Source organism: Tamandua tetradactyla, chromosome 14, assembly GCF_023851605.1.
Source record: "Tamandua tetradactyla isolate mTamTet1 chromosome 14, mTamTet1.pri, whole genome shotgun sequence".
NCBI lineage: Eukaryota > Metazoa > Chordata > Mammalia > Pilosa > Myrmecophagidae > Tamandua > Tamandua tetradactyla.
Window position 1 is genome coordinate 3,349,290 of NC_135340.1, and position 11,532 is coordinate 3,360,821.

General features: G+C 39.7%; 1 pseudogene; it reads right to left on the reverse strand.

Moving 5' to 3' along the window:
• Positions 1–7,599: 7,599 nt before the first annotated feature.
• Positions 7,600–10,528, reverse strand: LOC143656573 (microprocessor complex subunit DGCR8 pseudogene; annotated as a pseudogene).
• Positions 10,529–11,532: the final 1,004 nt, after the last annotated feature.

Sequence of the window (11,532 nt, forward strand, 5' to 3'; positions counted from 1 at the left end):
ACAGAATAAATAGAACTGAATGAATTGAATGTGGTCATTGAGGGAAAGAGAAGTCAAGAATGGCTCTTTTGTTCTTGACTTAAGCAACAGAGATAAGGAAAATTCAAAGAGAATGACTTTCTCCTCTTCTTACATCATCAAGTTTGCACTCATTATTTAGACTACTAAATCCTTTCATGATACACTATGCAACTTATTTTTCCAGATATAGCTTATATACCCCCTAAAAGCATTCATATATTCCAGTCAAACGATACTTTCCTATTTGTTGAACATGCTTCTAGCATGCTTCAGAGTATTTATTTATACCAATTCCTCTACCTAGACTGTCTTTTCTTCTCATCTTGTCCTTCTCTTTTGGCTTGCTGAAGCTGCTGGAATGCAATATACCAAAAATGGATTGGCTTTTACAAAGATAATTTATTAAGTTACAATTTACAATTCTAAGGTTGTGAAAATGTTCAGATTAAGCCACCAATAAGAGTATACTTTCTTGGAGGAATGACAGCTGGCATCTGGGGTTCCTTTGTCACATGGAAAGGCCCATGGTGAGGTCTGCTGTCCCTCTCTTGGCTTCTGGTTTCAAATGGCTCTTCCAGCTCCTGTGTGTCCTTTTTGCTTCTCCCTGGGGTATTTTCATTCTTAGCCTCTTTTGGTTCTCTCTCATAAATGGCTCCAGGAAAGGAGTAAGACCCACGTTGAATAGGCAGGGTTACATCTCCATGGAAACAATCTAATCGATAGTTCCCACCCAACAATAGGTCTGTCCCCACAAGATTGGATTAAAGGAACATTGGCTTTCCTGAGGTACATAAGAGATTCAAACTAGCACACCTTCGAATGATGTATCATATATTCAATAACTTTGTAAATGGTAAAGAGCTCTAAGATCTTAACTGTTATTGCAAATAATTTAGTTCATAGACTACTTACTTTATTAAGCCCGTGCTCACTATGCCCAGCAGGAATAATTTCTCCCTGCTTCGAAGCACTGTAGCACTTTATTAGGATCACACATAACAACTCAAAGGTATTATTTATTTGTGTACAGTTTTTCCAGCTAACCAGAAGTTCCTTGAGGACATGATCCCATGAGATTTTTTAAAACTCTTTTTTGTTGTATAATATAACATACATACAAAGCAAAGAAAGAAAAAAGCAACAGTTTTCAAAGCACTCTTTAACAAGTGATTATAGGACAGATCTCAGAGTTTCTCATGAGCTACCATATGATCCTCTCATATTTTCCCTTCTAGTTGCTCCAAAATATATGAGGCTAGAAGGAATAAATATATATTTTTATCACCACAATTGACTTTTTTGTGTGAAAAATAAATTATATACAAAAAAAGAATAAATTTCAAAACACAGCACTGCAATTAGTTGTAGAACATATTTCAGAGTTTAACACGGGTTACAATTCCACAAGTTTAGGTTTTTATTTCTAGCTGCTCTGAGATACTGGAGACTAAAAGAAATATCAATGTAATGATTCAGCAATCATATTTATTTGTTAAACCCTACCTTCTCTGTATAACTCCACCATCACCTTTGATATTTCTATCCCAATCAGTTCTAGTTTGCTAGCTGCTGGAATACAATATACCAGAAATGAAACAGTTTTTAAAAAGGGAAATGTAATAAGTTGCAAGTTTACAGTTCTAAGGCTGAGAAAATGTTCCAATTAAAACAAGTCTATAGAAATGTCCAATCTAAGGCATCCAGAGAAAGATACCTTGGTTCAAAAAGGCTGATGAAGTTCACAGTTTCTCTCTCAAGTGGAAGGGTGCATGGCAAACATGGTCATGGTTTCTCTCTCAGCTGGAAGGGCACATGGTGAGCATGGCGTCATCTGCTAGTTTTCTCTCCTGTCTTCCTGTTTCATGAAGCTCCCCGGGAGGCATTTTCCTTCTTCATCTCCAAAGGTCGCTGGCTGGTGGACTCTCTGCTTCTTGTGGCTATGTCACTCTCTGATCTCTCTGACTCTCCTGGCTTTTTCTCATCATTTTCTTTTATAGGATTCCAGTAAAATAATCAAGACCCATCTAGAATGGGTGGAAACACGTCTTCACCTAATCCAGTTTAACAACCACTCTTGATTGAGTCACATCTCCAGGTAGATGATCTAATTAAAGTTTCAAACATACAGTACTGAATACGGATTAGAAGAAATGGTTGTCTTTACAAAATGGGATTAGGATTAAAACATGGCTTTTCTAGGGTACATACATCCTTTCAAACTGGCACACTCTATTTAGGGTGTTTAGGCTATGGCCATTCTAACTTTTTCTGGTTGGAAGGGGCTGTCAGTAATATGGGGTAGGGAGATAGAAGTATCCAATGTTCTGGAGAGGGTGGGTCCTCTAGTTTTAGGACTTTTCTGGTTCAGGGATGCATCTGGAGGTTGTAGGTTTCTGGAAAGTTACCCTAGTAACTAAAATGGAACATTTGTAGAATTCTATATATTGTCCTGGATGTTCTTTAGAATTGGCTAGATGGTTTTAGTTGGGGTTTGGCAAGTTATGATAGGTGGCACTGTCTAACTGAAGCTTGTGAAAGAGCGATGTCCAAAGTAGCCTCTTGACTGTATTTGAACTTTCTCAACCACTGATACTTTATTAGTTACATTTCTTTCTTCTCTTTGGTCAGGATGGAATTGTTGATCCCATAGTGCCAGGGCCAGACTTATCTCCAGGAGTCATTTCCCAGGCTGCCAGGGAGACTTTCACCCCTGGATGACATGTCGCTTGTAGAGAAGAGAGCAATGTTTTCACTTACAGAGTTGGGCTTAGAGAGAGTGAGGCTGCATCTGAGTAACAAAAGAGGTCCTCCAGAAGTAACTCTTAGGCATACCTATAGGTAGGCTAAGATTCTTTGCTACCTATATAAGCGTCACAAGAGTAAGCCTCAAGATCAAGGGGTTGGCATATTTACTTGGGTATCCCCAATGTTTGACATGGTTTCAGGGGATTCCCTGATGGTAAAGTTTAATAGTTCCATATTTTTTCTCCCATCCTTCAAGGGAGTTTGCTGATACTTTTTGATTATCTGGTTAATATACTCTAGGATGTATCCAGGCATTTCATTAAGCTATACAGGATTAAAGGCCCTCATTCTTATTCTGGGCTCCCCGTGTTTCAGTTGTTCAAATGAGCTATCCAGACAGGCTGAGCCAGACCATGTGTCACAGAAAATCTAGGTTCCAGACAAAACAAACCCCTCTTCCCTTGGTTTCAAACAGTAGGTGTGGCTCTAAAATGCAGACAGTCTTCCTTACCCCTGTGTTCCGAATTACTTTAATCCTGACCTGATCAACTTTGTTCTTATCTCTAAATACATGGTTATACATATATAAAACAGCCTCTCAAAATCCAGAAATAATAATTACCACTCTGGACTAAATATGACTGCTATTAAGAGCTTACAATCTAGGCCCCTGTTTTCTTATAAGCATTTCTAAAGGAGACCATATAATAATCGTTCTTTTGTTTCTAGCTTATTTTGCCTCACCAAATGTTCCACAGGTTTATTCACATCATTGCATGCCTCACAACTTCATTCCTTTTTGTAGCAGCACGATATTTGGTCATATGTATACACCATCGTTCACCAATCTACTTCTCGGTCAGTGCATCCTTCAGCCAATTTTATCCATTGGGCATCGTGTATAATGCCCAAAGTCCACAGTCCATCAACACTCTCAATTATAGATAAGTTCACTGTTCCCAAGAGAAAGATAACCAATAAACACATCCTCACCACCCATATGTTTTTTTTTCATTTACCACCCATGCGTTTTTAAAGAAAAAAAATTTTAATTATGAAATATAACAGAAAAGTGCATAAAGTATAGAAAGTATAAATGTATGAATTAATAAATTGTTCTAAAATGAACACCTGTGTAGCTCCTACACAGGTCAAGAAATAAATGAATTACATTGATAATGTCATTAAATGGCTTTTACAAATGATTTCTCAAGCCTACCTCTTAAATTTTTACATTTTTTTGTTTTGTTTTATACCATAAATATAGTTTCTTCCTTACTGAACTTTTATTCTTAAAATTTTCTTTTCTGAATAAATTTTATCAAAAAGTTCAACTTATTTTTGGTACTTGGATTGTAGTTGAATTAAAGAGGCTTCTGCTTCTGGCCAAGATGGAGTTACAGGAATTGGATTTGCTCTCTTACTGAAGCAACAACCACAATGAAATACCAGATGAGATATGTAAAACACAGTTTTCAGCCCATTGATATCAGACAACAAATGAGAGTGACCTCTGAGAGATAGGAATAAATATAATTGCCATAGCTTACTACCTGGAGAGAGTTTCCAGGCATTTGATAAGGAAAGGGGAACCTAGGCAGAGCCCTGTGGTCTTCCCAAGTGTAGGAGATGGAATTGGGAGTCTGGGGAGGCCAAGATGGCTATAGTTCACAAGAAGAGCACTGGAGAGGATAGAGCTGTGGGGGTAGGGAGGGTAGGGAGAGAGAGAGAAGCTACAGGATGTGCAGAGGGTCCCTTTCAAGTCTTCAGGTGAGTACTGATCAGCAGCCCATGAACCTTCAAAAAGTACATGAGGCCAGAAAGAAAAGTACTTAAAACGTGGAACTCACACAGACTGGGAAGAATTCAAGTTTTCACCAGTCGGTGAGAGTGGAAAACCTCATAATTCATGGGACATTAGGTAGAGTACTCAGAAAGCTCTTGTCTCAGTTGTGGGGAATAATTAGCCCTAGAATAAATGTTGTTCTGTTCCACATATCAAGGCTTAAAAGTAAGACATGAAAAGAGCAAACTGCTTCGATGTAATTTAACTCTGCCTCAGACCAGAGCTCAAGAACATTTATAGGACTACACAGTTATCCAGTACCCAACAATGTAAAATTCATGTCTGGCATTCACTAATTATCTGGCATTCAAAGAAGCAAGAACAGATAATCCACATTGAAAAGAAAATTCAATTAATTGAAACTGATACACAAAGTAATACAATGATAGAGTTAGAAGAAAAAGACTTATAATAGTTATTATAATGGTATTCTATATGTTCAAGTACCTAGAGAAAGATTAAGCATGCTAAGAGTAGATGTGGAAAATATAAAAAAAGCCAAAATCCAACTTCTAGATATGGAAACTAGATGGAATCAACAGCAGACTAGACATTGCAGTAGAAAAGATTAGAGAACTTGAAAACACAGCAAGAGAAACTATTAAAAAAGAAATATAGACTAAAAAATGCCTAGAAAGAAAAATGAACAGAGAATTAGTGAGCTGAGGGACAACTTCAATTGGCCAAATAGAAGTGTAATTGAAAAATGGAGGACAGAAAAATATTTGAAGGAATAATGGCTGAAAATTTTCCTAATTTGATGAAAAATATAAACCTATGGATCTAAGAAGTTTAGTGGGTGCCAAAACGAAGAAACACAAATAAAACTACACCAAGATATACCACAAACAGATTGCTTAAAACCAGTGATAAAGAGAAAACCATAAAAGCAGCCAAAGGAAAAAACAAAGATAGTAATGACAGCAGACTTCATATAGGAAACAATGCAAGCCAGAAGACAGTAGAGAAACATCTTTAAAGGCTGAAAGTCATCCTAGAATTCAATAACAAAATATATTAAAAAAATGAAGGTGATATAAAGATTTTAAAGACATACAAAAACTGAAAGAATTGATCACCAGTATACCTTTCCTAAAAGAAATGCTAAAGGAAGTCCTTTTGACCAAAGAAAAATGACACCAGAAAGAAATCTGAACCCACATAAAGAAATGAAGGACACAGAAATTGTAACTATGTGGTTAGATATATAGCAGGTTTTTCTTTTTTAAAATTATTTCAATCTCTTAAAAAGCTAATTGGCACTTAAAGCAAAACTAATGAAGTATTATAACATATTTAGAAGTATAATATATGTCAAGAATAGTATAAAGCTTTCAACATCTTCAAATTTCTATATTTGTACAAGGATTCTAGAGAAATAAGACGTATCTATTTGGATCTTTTTGGGTATACTTTCAAATAACCTAACATCCTATAACATTGCATAAAGCTGTAAGCACAATTTATTTATTGGTCTATTTACCATGAACAGTAATACATGATAGGTAGGAATTTTGTCATCATAAAATATGCTGGGATTGAAAACAGCAAGAAACAATGGAAAGAATATGGACTTTTGAAATTAGTTTTGGGTTTGAATCCAAATGTCTTGGACTCAATTGTATAATTTCTATCAGTAATCTAAGAAGTAAAGTTTTGCATTAAAGCATTGTTTGACATACTATATTTATTTGTTTATTGTTTATCCTTCTGAAATGGAAGCTTCTTGTGCAGGCATGGGCTTGGTTTTGTTCGCTGTTATTCTCAAACTTTGAAAGTGTGCATGGCCCATAATAATGTGTGCCCAATAGATAATTGGTGAATGAGTGAGGGTTTGCAGGTGAACATTTTTGAGTGAATATATAATGGGAGGAGAATTTTTTTTTGCAAGACAAAAGCATGTGTTTAATTGCAGCAACTTGATCTGGGGGTCTTGTGTTATAAAAGGTCAACACAGAAGTCAACCTCAGCCATGTAGGTGCTGAGGGAAGGATGAGCTGTGGGTGGCTCACAATCAAGATATCTGTCTTTCCCAAAACAAGTGCCATTAACAACATCTGCAGGGACATGGTAGAGGACAGGCCCAGCTCGGGAGTGGACGATGCAGCCAGCCCTGGGCACCTGGTATTGCACCCCCCGAAGGCATGCCACAACAGACAGTGCCACCATGCTGCACCTGTCCACAGGCCATGTAGCCAGCCAGGCGAATGGTCAGGACCAAGCTGAATCACAGGGTAAGCCATCAGGGCCCTCCCTGAGAGGGGTTCCTGATTTCTCAGGACAGCCATCCCCTCAAACCCTAGGGATGCCTCAAACCCTAGTAGCAGGAGCTGGGGCCCACTCTGCCATGCCCTCACTCTCCTTGAGGTGGGAGGGGAGCCAGTTTGCAGCTCAAGAGGTTCTGGTTTCTTCTTTTTAAAACATGTCAACTTGCTAAAATGCCTTAATTTTGTTTATATCTGAGTCACTGTCCCAAAGCTATGTTCTGCTTCTGAATTTCAAAAGTTCCTTTCCAAATGCTAAAATATCATAAAAGCTTTAAAAATCAACAGGTGGACAGACAGATTTAGACTGTGCAAAAAGTTTCAGTTAAAATTGCTAGAGGACAGGGAGGGCAAGGGGGAGGCTGGGTGTCTTTCAGATGAATATTTAAGGCATTAAGGCTTAATTAGAAAAATGTCATAGCTCTGCAGCAGAACCAGTTTAATAAGCCAGGTGTAGCTTGAATGGGATTTCACACCTTAATGGTTTGTCTGCAATCTCTGAAAATTTAGCTCTGATGCAAAATCTGTTTGTTTTAAATAAAAATATCTGAAAGAATCTTTTTAAACTGCCAAAACAGAGACAAAGGGGAAAAGCGGAAGGCAGGATGGGTGATAGGAGATCTAGTGTGTGCCTTCTGACCTGGTCTCTGCAGGGCTTCCTGTGGGGGCCCTTGGCAGCCACAACCCACAGGACTCGGGGTGCACTTCTGATTTCACCTGACATCATTTCTTATCAGTGCATGCTATGTGCTGAAATATATCAAAGCCACTTATCACACATCCATCATGCACAGGCTGGGCAGATGCCAGATTGTGTTCCTGGGCTTCTTCTGCATTCTGCATCTCTACCCTCTCCTTGGTGAGCTTCTTCATTTCTTCCTGGAGTTTGTTGAGGACGTTCAAGTAGGGCTTGTTTCTCTGGGCGTATGGCTGCAGCTCCATCCCGCTCTTATTTGAGACCAATTTGACCATCTAACTGCTCTCTGGTTGTACATATGCAGGAAAGACCCCAGTTTTTGAAATGCAGATGCATAGTTGGAGGATTTTCTGGGAAGTCAATTGGTTTCCAACGTTCTTATTCTTACACTACTTGTGCATTGTGAGCTTGGTGCCCACCATGACATATTCATTCTTCTGGTTTTTACCAGAACCACTTCAAACTTGATGGATGTGTTACTCATTCCAAGGTTTCTTTTAAGGCATTCATGGAAGATCTGATAGGGAGACAAAAGCCTGGCCTTGCTGGTCAGCTCATAGATCCACGAGTCATGGATAATGATGTGGTTAAAATATTCTAGTTTTTCACTTTGGTAGGACTTCTCGTCAGAGGTCTGCTTGACAAAGTTGAGGATGAGGATTTCCAGTGTAGCTCTGGCAGATTTGTCCTTCTTGAGTTTTTTGCTGATGGCTGTTCCAGATCCATAAATCATACCATCAACAGTTATTGAGGCAACAAAAGGCTCACTGGGGTTCTCACATTCAAATAAATTGTGGATGGGGTGAACCTTGATGATGCCCTGCATGTACTCATGCAGGATGCAGACCTTGGTCTTTTCATCATGGCTGTTGATAAACTCTTTCTTTGGGATGCATCTTGCACAAACAAAGTGATGAGATTTTGATCGATTGGCAGGATGGGCCTCTTGGATTTGGTCTGTTTCCACTTAATTTCTGAGTTAAACTTCTGCCACTCAGTCCAAGTTGAGAATTTTTTCACAATGACTTGCTCAAAGTCAAAATGCTTCTCCAGGTAATTAAAAAATTCCTCGAGATCAACTGATTCATCTTTGCAGACCTCAGCCTTGGCCTTCATCTGCCCCAGAGCTCTGGGCACAGCCTTAGCCTCCAGTGGGTCCTTCTCATTTAGAGGCCCTGAGTTGGCACCTGTGGAATCAGGTAAGTCCAGTCTATTGATTGGCTCAGGGCCTTGACAGGAGACCCTTCCCCTCTGGGGAGGAGGTCACTGCTCTGCTCCCTTTCTCCTTGTTTTTCATTTTCTTGTAATGCAGACAGGGGTGTTACTCAGGGGAGGATCATGGTTCTGTATGTTTCCTGTTCCGAAGAAGTATAGCTGGGATCAGTGACTGAGACTGAGACCTGAGACTCTCTTTGTAGGTACATGGAGATTCCCGAATTATGGATGATCATGATCCACCCATTGGGCAATGGCTCTGTAGTGGGTGGCCATGGCTTTTAAGCACTGTTTTACCCTTGGTTATCATCGACTGCATGTGGTTTCTCCATGGGACGGATGGACACTGTCTCCTCCATCTTCCTCTTTTTGGGGTCCAAAGGCCCTCCTCTAACAGCTCATCCATATCATTGTCAACATTACCCTCATAAGGGAAACTCAAGGCTGCTTCACCTACTGCCTTTGTTACTTTAGCTGTGAACCTGCCTGCGCCTTCTCCATCTAGCTCCAGATTGTCAGTAAAATCTTCTAACTCATCAAGCACAGCTCCCTCCACTCTTTTTCTGATCCAGCTCATTCTCCTCTTCCTTATCAGTACTCTCACCCCCTACTCCTACCCCTTTACCAACACTCCTGCCAAAGGGACAAACGTGCACATCTCCACTCAGAGGACCGTGGATAAAATGCTTTCAGCTGAGCGTCGTGCTCCACTCCTGTGTACAGTTCCTTCCTGGCCTTAGTCCAGCAGCTCTCTGGAAAGTTCATGCTAATTTTTACACCCTTAAGCAACTTGAGGTCTGGGGAGAACTTCCAGGCTTCTAGTCTGGTTCTTTCCAGGCCTATGACCAGCCACCTAAGCCATTAATTACCACCTAGGAGTCTATGTATATCCTTTTGCTAGCATTCACATACTGAGCTGACCCACCTGTGACTCAAGCTTGGGTATTTTCAACCTCCATCAGCTGGTCCTAGGTTAACCCCCATGAGGAATTAGGTATGAGGTAATGAGGAAAGGCATCAGAGCAACAGTGGAAGGTGACTGGGGATTTGGGGTACCTGTTAGTTCATCTTACTTGTGCTCTCCTGGTTCAGCTTGTGTCTGCTCTTGAATGTACCACTTCCTTTTTATTACGACATTTTGTGGGGCCCAACTGGACCCCATGGAAAGTTGAGTAGAGAACTGAAGAAAGTAATGGAGGACGCCATTTGAATATGTATAGCACTGTAACTTTACGAAAGAAGTCAACTTGTATTGATACTGGAAAGAGCTGTAAGATGCTCAGTTAGGTAAAAAAAAAAATGCAAGGAGCAAATAGAAACTGTTTAGAATGGATTAATGAAGAAATAGGCATAATTTACCACTTAAATAAATGATGGTAATCTAGAAAGGAACTGAACGTAGAAACTAATAAAAGTGTGTTCATGTGAAAACAGGGATTGGCAGCCCAGCGTGGGCCAGGTAATACTACTTTTTACTTAGGAAATTTCTGTATAGGTTCAGATTTTTTTTTCTCTGTCTTATAACTGTAGACATGGGGCAGGAGGAGAGTGTGATAAGCACTGAGCGAGAGAGCAGCTGGAATGCCAGCGTTTTGGGGAGCGCCCCAGGTCACAGTCGTGCTTGGCCATCCTCTCATCATGGGAGTTAGGATCGGTGGTGAGTTCTGGTGCCCCATTCCGCATCCGTTTCCCACACCAGAGGCTGAATGTTAGCAGGTTCAAGCCTCGGTGAAGGTTCATCCACCGATTTCCTCTGTTGGGAGAAAATGCATCCTTGAATTCACAAATCTTTTTATGGTGCCTAGAGAAGAGCGGAGCAGTTACACAATACAGGAAATGGCCAGGAATGTCAGGAATGTGGAAAAGGTACCTTTGGTTACTCAAAGGTAAAGCGCTGTGGCACTAGAGCCTCTGAGCCTGCTCCTTTATGCCTGGAACATCTTTTCCTGCATCTTTGCTGGGCTAATTTCTTCTTATCTGTTAGGTTTTAGCCCTTCCATGACCACTGATCTAAAAGTGGCTTGCTGTACCTCCTCTTGCCTGCTAGTTTCCATTTTAGCCACTTATTTCCTCCACTGTGTTTCCATTAATACTTATCTGTCTGTTTACTTATTTTTTGTCTGCCTCCCCCAATAGAATCTAAGCCTTACTTAGCATGCATCATTTACTTAATAAATATTTGTTGTATATGGAATATGAGCTTCAGAAAATTACTTTTTGTGTGCTTTGTTTTTTCAAGAAGTGAAATGCCAGAATTTTAAAAGCATTGGAAGCATTTGTATTGAATGATTAAATGCTGAATTCTTTTCACATTGAAGGTGAATTTATTTGATACAATTAAGTGCTTTGAGCAAGTTACACTAAATATGTTTTAAAAAGATAGAGATTTGAAACAGAGATACTCAAACAATTTAAAGAGTTGTTCAAAGGAACAAATTTAACATCTAGTTGAAAAAGTAAACATGCATGCCTTAAGTTTAGGTTTTGAATCTAAACAGTAAACCCCAGATAACTATGGCTTAAACACGATAGAAATTTACTCATTTTTCATGTTAAAGTCTAGATGTCTGTGGCAGAGGATTACGGTCCCTGGTTTTAGGCATCCAGACTTCTCTACCTTGTTTCTCTGCTGTGCATTTTATCTCTCTTCTTAAGGCATCTCATGGTCTAAGACAGTGCTCCTGTTTCAGCCAAGATATTTGTCTTCCAGCCAGTGGAGAGGAGGAAGAGAAAGCGAGGGGTGT